Source organism: Poromitra crassiceps (genome assembly GCF_964638095.1).
Source record: "Poromitra crassiceps genome assembly, chromosome: 8".
In the NCBI taxonomy this organism is placed as follows: Eukaryota; Metazoa; Chordata; class Actinopteri; order Beryciformes; family Melamphaidae; genus Poromitra; species Poromitra crassiceps.
The window spans coordinates 48,220,960-48,232,154 of record NC_139629.1 but is presented as its reverse complement, the minus strand read 5'-3'; the positions used below and the strand labels follow the sequence as shown (position 1 = coordinate 48,232,154).

The window sequence follows — 11,195 nt, the reverse complement described above, 5'->3', positions numbered from 1 at the left end:
TTAAAATGCTTATAAAAATTGTTTTACTTGCTCAAACCAAGCGATTCGACTATACTTAGAATCAGGGGAGACAATGCAACATTTCACTCACATAAATTTTTTTTTTTTTTTTTATACATTTTTTTTTTTTTTTCGAATTTCGATTAACACGTTCACTGCCATTGACGTATTAATACGTCAAAAATAATCCAACGGTTGACTGCCAATGACGTATTAATACGTCAAAAAAATGCATTTTTTTTTTTGACCGTGGGATGTGCATCTAACCCTTTTACATCTCTTATATAATTATTGGAGCCACCGAACGTTTACAACCCATTCCACCGAGCCACTAAGTGGCGACAGTGCCCTCCTGACTAGAGGAAGGCAAGCAAAAAGCAGCCATTCTCATGAAAATGGATGGGGGAAAACGCTTTCGTTTTCGCGCTGATTGCTGGCGATGCGGGATTGCAAATTTGCATAATAGATTACAGGTGGAACACACTTTGAAACACGCAGCATAAATATGACCAGAATCGCAAAAGCTTCTCTCAACCAAAACTCCAAGAAGTGAGCGAGTCCATCCAGACTTCCTCAAACAGCGGCCGCGCAGACAGGCACAGGACAGCAGCAAAGCAGTGAGACTGGTGACAAGCTTGTGACGGTGACGGCCGCTGCAGCCAAGAAGAACGCCCATGGAGGGAGGAGTTGGAAGCAACTCTCCCTCTCGCTCTCTCCCTCTCTCTCTCTCTCTCTCTCTCTCTCTCTCTCTCTCTCTCCCTCCCTCCCTCCCTCTCTCTCTCTCTCTCTCTCTCCCTCTCCCCCCTCTCACTAGGATTAAACCTAGTGCGTCTCCGGGAGAGAGAGAGAGAGGGAGGGAGAGCGAGAGGGAGGGAGAGAGAGAGAGAGAGAGAGAGAGAGGGAGGGAGAGCGAGAGGGAGGGAGAGAGAGAGAGAGAGAGAGAGCGAGAGGGGGAGGGAGAGAGAGAGAGAGCCAAAAATGAATGGTTAAAGTGACTGTTCTATCGAATTTCACAAAAAGCCGTTTATCTCTGAATAATTTTTCTGACGCTGAAACCATGCTGTATTCAACTGCTAATGCTTACATAACTACTAACTCTACAAACTAACACTTTTAGACAGAGAAAGCACACATTCTATTAGTTCTTTTGAGATATTGTGTGTTCACAAAATCTTAGCAGAAAAGAATCCTCGGGTCTTGAAAGATGAGCCAGAATCCTCAAAAAACCCCTCTGGCAGAAGCTAACTACAGTAAAAAAAAAAACGTCTGGCAGTGAATGTGTTAAAAGTCGACTTTGGCCAGTGAATTTCGAATAGTGTTTTTGCTAGAAATGCCCATCCCTAATTGTTTGGACTAATAATCTACTCCAAACCTGCCACGCCACGCAGCCAAATGTTCTAATTCAGAGTGCTGTGGGAAAAATCACTGAGGTGGGGATTTCTATGCATCTACTAAACGGGAACAGGGTTTTCCGGCTGGCACGATATACACTGGAGCCGTGTCAGCCTATTATTAAGTGTGGCTCGTTAACCCTACTAACGAACCCTAACCCTGAACACAATGTAGTCATGCCCCGCCCCCATCTCCAACCCATCAGTCTGACTGTATCTGTCATTGCATCAGAAATTAGACTTTTTTTTTTCCCTCTCCTTACTCCTAATATGTATTTTTTATATTTTTTTTGCAAGGCATTGGTGATATAAATATAGCCTGTCAATTGCTGTATGTATGCATATGACTCCTTGTACTATTTATAGTACCACTGTCATGATCTTCATTTGACAAAATTGAATAAAAATTTGATCACAAAAAAAAAGAAATTAGACTTGATAAGTCCCTTATTTACGGTCAGTGTTGGGGGTAACTCATTACAAAAGTAACATATTACATGTAATATATTACTTTTAGCAGTAACTCAGTAATATAACTTATTACTTATAGGATTTCAGTAATATTATACCAGTTACTTTGTCAAGTAACTCAAGTTACAAATTGAGTTTTTTTTTTTTTTTTAATCAAAGCACCTATTTAAATAAATATACAATCATTTCCTAATCAAATTGTGTGTTTTGACGCAAATAATATAGATGACAATAACAAAGGAAAATAATACAATTTTGAATTCTGGATTGTTTACACTGACTTCAAGGCAGTTGAAATTATTTTTCGGGATGGTTCCGGGGTGGCGATGTCATTCCGCTGCTGCTGCTGTTGTTTTGGTGAAAGTAATGCAAAAGTAGTGTAATAAGTAACGAGTTACTCTACACAGACTGTAATAATGTAAAGTAACTTATTACTTTCAAATGGAAGTACTAGTAATATAAAGTATATTACATTTTGAAAGTAACTTGCCCAACACTGTTTACGGTATGCACAAAAGCCTACACATCGCTTATTTATTTTTCTGGAAAAAAAATCCCAGATTTTTTATCCCATTTTAGTGCTAATTTTAATTTATTTATCCTGGTTGCTGCTCCACCCTCTGCCGATCTGGGGAGAGCCGAAACTGGCTCCATGCTTCCTCCGAGACATGGGCAGTAGCTGACAGGGGAAGCTTCACCGATAGGACATAGCACGTGGGAGGATCACGCTATTCCAACGTCCCCTCCCTCCGAACAGGCACCCCTAACGACCAGAGGAGGCATCACTTCAGCAAGCAGTTTTGGTGTGGGGTTCCTATATGAAGGAAACCCCCAGGGTAAGGTGACCAGACGTCCCCGATTTTCGGGGACAGTCCCCATTTTTGGGGACCTGTCCCCGGCTGGAGCTGTCCCTGAAAATGTCCCCGATTTTCTACTGGCGTCTGCGGCCGATATGACTCTAGCTCTAGCAGGCTCATTCTTAAATCTAGAATGAAGATACTTATATAGGCTATGAAACTGTAAAGACCTGCAGCATCCATTGGGACCAACAATGCCATGCTACCTTGTCGGGAAGGAAGGGGGCTAAATAATACATTTTGAAAAATCGGCATATATGGTCAATTTCAAAGGGGACCCTTGACCGCTCTCATCTCAATATATCTGAATGAGAATGGATTCTACGAGTCTCCCCTTTACAGACGTGCCCACTGGCCAACCACTCAAGCAAAAAGGTTGCAGGAGGCTTACGTTTTGCTGCTTCCTGCTCTTCCAGGAAAACATTGAAAAAGCAATTACGAAAATAATAGTCCCCAATGTCCCCAATTACGAAAATACTTTGTGAGATCGGAGGCTTTTCATAAAACATGCGGCGTTGTAGGTTTGGACGGTCATGGCCAGGCCAAATGCTGCTGGGGAACACATTGACATTTTGTAAGTGGGCACAGTGAATGACGTGTGTGTGTGTGTGTGTGTGTGTGTGTGTGTGTGTGTGTGTGTGTGTGTGTGTGTGTGTGTGTGTGGACAAAGCCATGGACAAAATAAACAAAATAAATTAAACCGGAATCATCCCCCTTTATTATTTGATAGGTAATAACATTGGATATTTTTATGATATATTGATTGCCGGACTGGAAATGTCCCCGATTTTCATTTGAGAAATCTGGTCACCTCACCCCAGGGGGCACGGGGAGAACATGCAAACTCCACACAGAAGGGCCCTTTTGACGACCCCACCCGGGCGGTGGGCACTCGAGGACATGCGGACGGGCACGCACTCCTTCAGCGCTCCCAGGTGGGAATCGAACCCAGGGCCTTCTCGCTCTGAGGCGACGGCGCTTACCACTGCGCCACCGTGCTCCCCCTACACCATATAGTGTCTGAACATCGTAGCTTAACGCTATTCCACTCTGAGCGATGACGGCGCAGGATCAAATATTGGCAACAGAAATGGTTCCACTATGACGGCTGTCATCGGTCAGAGCGCTGAGAGAATCGATGCTTCTTTCTAGCACGGCGACTTACAATGATGTCAGTCACTTACTCCACACACAGATCACCCTCTATGCCTCCATGTGAATCCAACGGGCAATGAACACTAATAGAATCGATGCATTTATCGCCGCGGTCCATCCGAAGCCGCGTCATTCTCCCCGACAGTCGGACTCAAAGCAGCAGTTTGGTTATTTCGAACTCAATAATGAGTAATGGGCTTATATACCACGTGCGCACACTCTGTGAGGAACACGCATTGATCGAGCGTTCTCGCTTTTCTTCTTCTCCGTCTCTCTTCCCGCGTAGGCGTCCCGTCTCCTCATTAGGTTAAAAACCCAAGCTACTTCCTTCTTCCTATTAACCCATTGATACCTGATGCAGCATTTGTGTGTATATCCCTCATTTGTGTGCGTGTCCCTTTAAGACCGCGAACCGCGTTAACGCGGTTCGCGGTCTTAAAGGGACACGCACACAAATGCTGCATCAGGTATCAATGGGTTAACGCGGGCTAGCTAGGATGATTCCACACACAAAACGCCAGAGATAACGACGCGTCGCGTACCGGGCGGCCATGTTTCTGGGCCTGTCAATTGTTCCAGTCCCCAAGTGGGCTGCTGGTTCCAGACACACACCGTGACACACTGTCTGCGCCTGTGTTTTATGCCGGCTTTAGTTAATATGAGGACAGCGCGGCCCGGGCAGATACATCCTGTACGCCTGTCAACCGCGAGAGAGAGGAGAGACATGTCATTTCATATAGATGTTCGTACATTGAGGTCAACGCCTAATTGGTTGTTTGGATGTCACATGCTGCAGTGCTGTTGGCGTTAGATTATGGAATACAGCTTGATTGTTTTTCCCCTGTTTATTCCTCGGGATCCGAGGCCCGGACTTTTTCGGGGGTCGTTTGCCTCGCCTGGACATCACAATGGCATGTTTCTTCTTATGAGAGGGCTTACATTAGGACCATACATCATTCTGAATGGGGCTTTTGGCATGCCGGTGGAAATACACTTTGGCAGAGGGTATTAACTCCAGCTTTTATCCCATCCCTCTTTACTGGATGAAGGTCACTCTCTATCTGCGGAATGACTTTCCTACTCTCTCTTCCTCTTCTCGCTCATCCCTGCCCCCCTTTTCCTCCCATCCTCCACTCCAGCGCGAGGGCATGAGTCAGAGAACCTGACACCTCGGGAAGAGGAGGAGAGAGACAGAGAGAGAGAGAGAGAGAGAGAACACAGGGGAGAGGCACTGAGGGAGAGAGAGAGGGAGGGATGGCGGCGGTTAAAAGGGAAGGGAGGAGAGATGATCAATAGCTCTGAGCGAAACGTAAGCTGAGAAGATGTGGGACGGCTCTGCTCGCTTGAGGAACAAGAGGCCGTATCAGAGACGACACTCGGCTTCATCGGGGTGCAGTGCATGCTGCTGCAGAGCTCCTCGTTCAGATGTAGGGATGCACCGATATGAAAATTTTGGCCGATGCCGATAAACCGATATTAACATTGCTGTTATGGCCGATAACCGATATTTACCGATGTCGATATGATCTGTATAAAACCACATTTTTATGATCATCACATTTTGTACATACATACTGAAAAACACATGTTAACACTGAATTTGAAAAAGTTATGCATTTCTTTATTTGCAAAGCCTTTGGAAAAGCTCATAAATCATAGATTTACTGCATTATTTCATATCAATGTGAAGAATTTGGCTGATAATGATAACCGATATTAACATTGCAACATCTGACCGATACCGATATGACCGATATGTTAAAAAATGACTAACATCGGCCGATACCGATATGATTGCCGATATGATTGCCGATATATCGTGCATCCCTATTCAGATGTATTCATAAATCTGTTATTCACAAATCTCAACTGTACAGTCAGTATGTGGTATGCCTTGTATGCTGTTTAGTACAGAATGGACACAATATTTGGCTTTAGATTCGATGCATTTTGGATGGAATGGATGGAGAACATAAGTCCATTACCACCTCGAATCACACGGGTTGACGGTGCCGCTAAATAATAATAATAATAATAATAATACATTAGATTTATATAGCGCTTTTCTAAGTACTCAAAGTCGCTTTACACACAATAAAATAATTTAATAGATACAAAACATAAAAGAACATAGCGATAGAAATAACAATAAAACAGAGTATGTGATTTATAGATGGATGAGTTGTGATGATGGAGATAAACGCTGCACCTTCTCTTCTAAAACACATCAGCTCAGTGAGCCAAGTGGACTGTGTGTGTGTGTGTGTGTGTGTGTGTGTGTGTGTGTGTGTGTGTGTGTGTGCGTGTGCGTGTGTGTGTGCGTGTGTGTGTGTGCGTGCGTTTGTAAAAAATTGCATAAGCCACAACAAACAAGCGCTGCTGTCCCAATATGGAGGCGCTGAGCCGTTTCAAACTTGGATTCAGTACGCCACGGCGCCATGCGCATCGGGCTGAAACAGAACCACCGCGTTACATAAGCCCCACAACAAAGTGAGCACAAATCCAAAAATAGTGCAGTCGCTGTTAAATATTTCAGGCACTCGGCAGCTGAAGGGGGGGTTTAAAAAGGCTTCTCTCTCCTTCTTGGTCGCCAATACAAAAAAACAAAACACACAACAATGCAGATGGCCCAACTGAATTTAGTGCAGTGCAGAGCACAGTGCCAGGCAGCTGAGTACAACTCAGTCCTTCAGCTCATTCACTTGACGTACTGTAACAGTGCTTAGTCACGTACTGGAGTGCTGTACTTAGCATTCACCTATCCTTATTGCAGTAGAGTCCCTTCCTGTAGATAGGCTCTCTGAAAGCTGCTCTTTGAGAGGAAGTTAGGAGCTAAATAAATCACACTCGTGAGACTCTGTGAGACTCGACGGGGACGAGTCAGGAGGGCTGTCGGGTCAATCATTAGAGCTTACACACAGGCCTATCTCTTCATGTGAAGAGACAGCCCGCGGCTCTGTCGGCCCGCTGGTTCGATCCCGAGAAGAAACGGAGCAAAAGGGTCACGTTTTCAAAGAAAGGCCCTCTTCATAGCAAAACGCGAATAAACGCACACACGGAGGTTCTTGCAGAGAAAAATGCCAACTCATAGATCAGTTACTAAACACGATATTGATTAGACTTGCAAAACTCAGAATCCAAAATAATTGAGTATAGAAATCTACATACAATTTCTGACTCTTTTTTTTAGCACACAATTAAGCTCTCCTTTAGACTGGTCTCCCAACTCTACTTTGATTGCAAAATAATAATAAAAAAAGTTACATTTCTATGGGGTCTCACAGACCGAGTTTCAAGAATGAAGACCCATGTCACGTTACCATATATCACCCCATCCTCAACAGCCAATCAGCCCATTACATCGGTGATGTCATACTTGCTGATGTCATCGGTGATGTCATACTTGCTGCTGGGATGTCATCTGTGATGTCATACATGCCATCTGCTGAGCCAATCACCAAAGAGGTGATTGCAGTATATATAGCCGTGGGTTATCATGTTCCAGATTGTTCACCTCAGTGGCTGGTCGTATCTCAGGCTGATGGTCTTCTCTGGAGCTGTGTTTCGCCCCACCCACCTCCTCAGTCCACCACCAACGTCTTGACTCCTGAAGAATTCCCTAGGGGGGGGGGGGGGATTCTCTATCCTAGTCTGAGCTGATGCCCTCCTCTCTCACCACAAGAGGAGCGACATCTTATCATATCATGGAGTCATTACGCCAAAATTAGTTGCCATGCCATTTGTGACTAAAGCCTGCTTGTTAAATTTGACCCACTGGTCTCTCATGACTGAAACAATATATGACTCTTTTAGGCCTAAATTTAGGTCTCATTTATGGATGCACCGATAAAAAAAGATTTGCCGATACGATAACCGATATTAACATTGCTGTTATGGCCCATAACCGATATTTACCAATGTCGATGATCTGTATAAAAACACATTTCTATGATCAATCAAATGATGTACATACTGGAAAACACATGGAAACACTGTGAATTTGAAAAAGTAATGCATTTCTTTATTTCCATTTGGAAAAGCCCATAAATCATAGATTTAACGCAATGTTTCCTCTCAATGTGAACATTTTGGCTTTGCTCATCGGACCGATACGGATATATAAAAAAATGACTAACATCGGCCAATACTGATATGATTGCCGATATATGATGCATATCCCTATAGGTTCCTTTGCCATAAAGGGCCATCTTCTCCAAGACGGCTCGTCCTGCATCCCCCTCCTCAACAAGGTGATTGAATATCCATGATCTTGTTCTGCAGAACGGTTGACTGTAATCAAGTAAAGCTGCTGCGCTGGCCTGCATCTGCCAGGACTTGATGACTGCAAAGCAACTGAGCGAGGTGCCTGTTTCTCCCCCACCTCCCCCCCATCCGTCCGTCTGCAGGAGCAGCATCTTAGAAGATGAGGAGGATTATTGGCAGTTCCCAGACATTGGAGCAGCATGTCAGCTCTGGCTTGCGTTATTTATGAAGCCTCTGGTCTGGGGCCCCCACAGCCCCCCAGCCCCCGTAGCCAGCTCCGCTCTGCAGCAGAGAAGATGCTGCTGCTGCTGCTGCTGCTGCTGCTGGGGTTTCATTATTGAAGAGGCTCTTCCACTGCTTATTAGATCTTTGATTCTCCTCCGAGTGCATTAAGGAATTGCAGTCGGATATCGAGTCAGCAATCCCCTTTGTCCCTCTTAAGAGATACGGGTCACGCACTCTCTCTCTCTCGCAACAAACCAGATGGTGCATGTTGCTCTCTCTTTACAGCGTTTCAGGAGCACGTATATATGTATGTATCCACGGCGCTATACACAAACAGCCATGTTGTTGACGTACACGCACTACACTACACTACACTACACAATTCTATCCTCTATCGATCTATGTCATGTGCTTGGGGGAAGAGAAACCGGAATCGCATCCCCCTATTTCCTCAGTAACATCACAGCATATAGGAGATGTACGTGTTACATCCAAATGACTGTAAATCTCCTATACACAAGTCAAAAAACACTTCTTACATGAAAGACACACACACACACACACACACACACACACACACACACACACACACCCTAATTGGTGTATCTTTCCTCTATTCACAGGTCTCCACTTGAGCTGGGCAATATATCAATATTATATCGATATCGTCATATGAGACTAGATATTGTCTTCGATTTTGGATATCGTAATATTGTGGTATGGTATAAGTGTTGTCTTTTCCTGGTTTTAAAGGCTGCATTACAGTAAAGTGATGTCATTTTCTGAACTTACCAGACTGTTCTAGCTGTTCTATTATTTGCCTTTGCCCATGTATCGACACTACTGATAATTATGATCAAAAATGTCATTATGTAAATATTCTGTGAAAGCAAAGCACCAATAGTCATCCATCCCTACCATACTGTTGCTATATCGATATTGATGTATTTGTTCAAAAATATGGTGATATCTTATTTTGTCCATATCACCCAGCAGCCCTAATGAGCAGATATGTATTGAAGATAGGTGCACATGCAAGATGCATGAGTGTCTCCAGGCAGGCAGGAAGGAACATTGTTTACCCACTTACCTAAATCAATGGGCTGAGATTGTTATTTCATCAATTCTATTTGACTGGAGAGTCTAAAGATGATCAGCCTTGTGCATTTCAAATCTGCCAATAATTGAGCAGATTCAGGCCTAAACAGTGTGAGCAAGATTAGACTACATACAGTATGACTCATTTCTATCTATTGCTGCTGTTTCAATCCTATAGGGAACTCTTGATGCTAATTCTGATAAGAATTAATTAACAGGTTGTATGTAAGCCTACGGTTAATTTAGATGTTAACAAGTCTGTTTGTGCCCTCAAAGTTAATTGAAAATAGTCCCTTAAATGACTCACATCACTTGCTGGGAATTGTGTAGCAAAGACAAACGCAGGAAAGATCTGGGAATTGACCAGGGAGGATAGAGTGGGACATTAATCACGACTGCCTGGCAAAGATCTAAATAGCTTCGAGTACAACGGGATAATGTAATTACAATATAGTTATATCTAGTTTGCCAAATGTGGCCTTCTATATGCAGAGATAGTGATATTATAGGCTATCCCAAGGGTAGCAAAGGTTAAGAGAAAATGTGCTACCTAAAGGACATTTGCATCTAGTTTGGGTTTTCACTTGGCTCAGCTCATCGAGCCATTTTCCCCCTGTCCAGGCGAACACTAATGCAATTAGGTATCTTGGTGAATGATGGTGCTGTCACACATAACTCGCTGCCTCAGCACCAAGCAGGCGCCCACAGTACCAGACTTGTTGAGAATGATCTTTGTGTTCAGGACTGGCCTGGGGTCCACTTTCATGACCACATCCTATCATCTACACACACAACAGACCAATTGTCCCCTCCTGCTGCTCCTATTTACTGTTGTTCTGCCCAGCTCATCTGGAGACTTTCTGCTGTAGGCTAATAATGCTGGATGTATCAACCCAGTGCTGGCTTCATTGATTCAGCTCCCACACCTGAATCTTACCAATTATATCATCTGCTAAATTAGGCTATATAGGCTAGGATAGGCTATCTAAAGTCACACAAGCCACTATACTGTACAATTCATTACAAGGACGGCAAGAATAAATACCCAGGTGAACAATTGGCCTACATAGCATAATATATCGGGTTTAATTCTGTGATTGTTATAAAAGAGTTTGTTTGTAGGTTGAAAAAAAATACATGTAGTATGCGCTATTAGCCAACTCACTGGTGCGCTTCTTCGAGCAATTACATGAAGACGTTGATTTCAATAGTTCATCGCGGCCAATGGCGAGCTACATTATTTTAAGTTGCCCGAATTGTAAACATAGGCGAGAAAATTGCCATCCTCCACTTACCTGTTTTCATGTAAAGGTCGCAGGCTACAGTTCCTATGAAAGTATCCCCATGGATGTGCGTTCGGCAGCAGGCAGCAGGCGCTGTATCCACATCGAGTCCGGCGGGTGAGAGGGACGTGCTGTGCGGACTCTCCTCCCGGCGTGTCAGCAGACTGGAGTGCAGGGCGCCTGTGCGCTGCTGCTGATCAGGAGGGGGGGAGAAGAGAGAGAGAGAGAGAGAGAGAGAGAGAGAGAGACCACCCTGCTGTGCACCGTTAACCAAGGCAGCCCGGGCCGTGCAGTGCTGTGCAGCAGCAGGGGGAGCCGAGTGCTCAGTCTCTGGGGACAAATCTATTGCTGCACTGGCCGGACAAGTCGCCTCCAAACCTCCAGCAGCACACCTCGCCCCTCTGTCCCCAAAGGACCTGTACTTTGGGCACGCTCTCCTCCCTGCGCGTCGC

General features: G+C 44.4%; 1 protein-coding gene across 1 annotated transcript in view; it reads right to left on the bottom strand.

Annotated features, from left to right (window-relative positions):
- LOC310780828 (poly(rC)-binding protein 4-like) overlaps window positions 1-10,892 on the bottom strand; it is a 52,200-nt gene extending 41,308 nt beyond the window's left edge. The window contains exon 1 of the mRNA XM_083641326.1: window positions 10,756-10,892. The gene's annotated coding sequence lies outside the window, so the exon portion shown is untranslated. The remainder of the gene's footprint in view (window positions 1-10,755) is intronic.
- Between the last annotated feature and the right edge of the window lie 303 nt (window positions 10,893-11,195).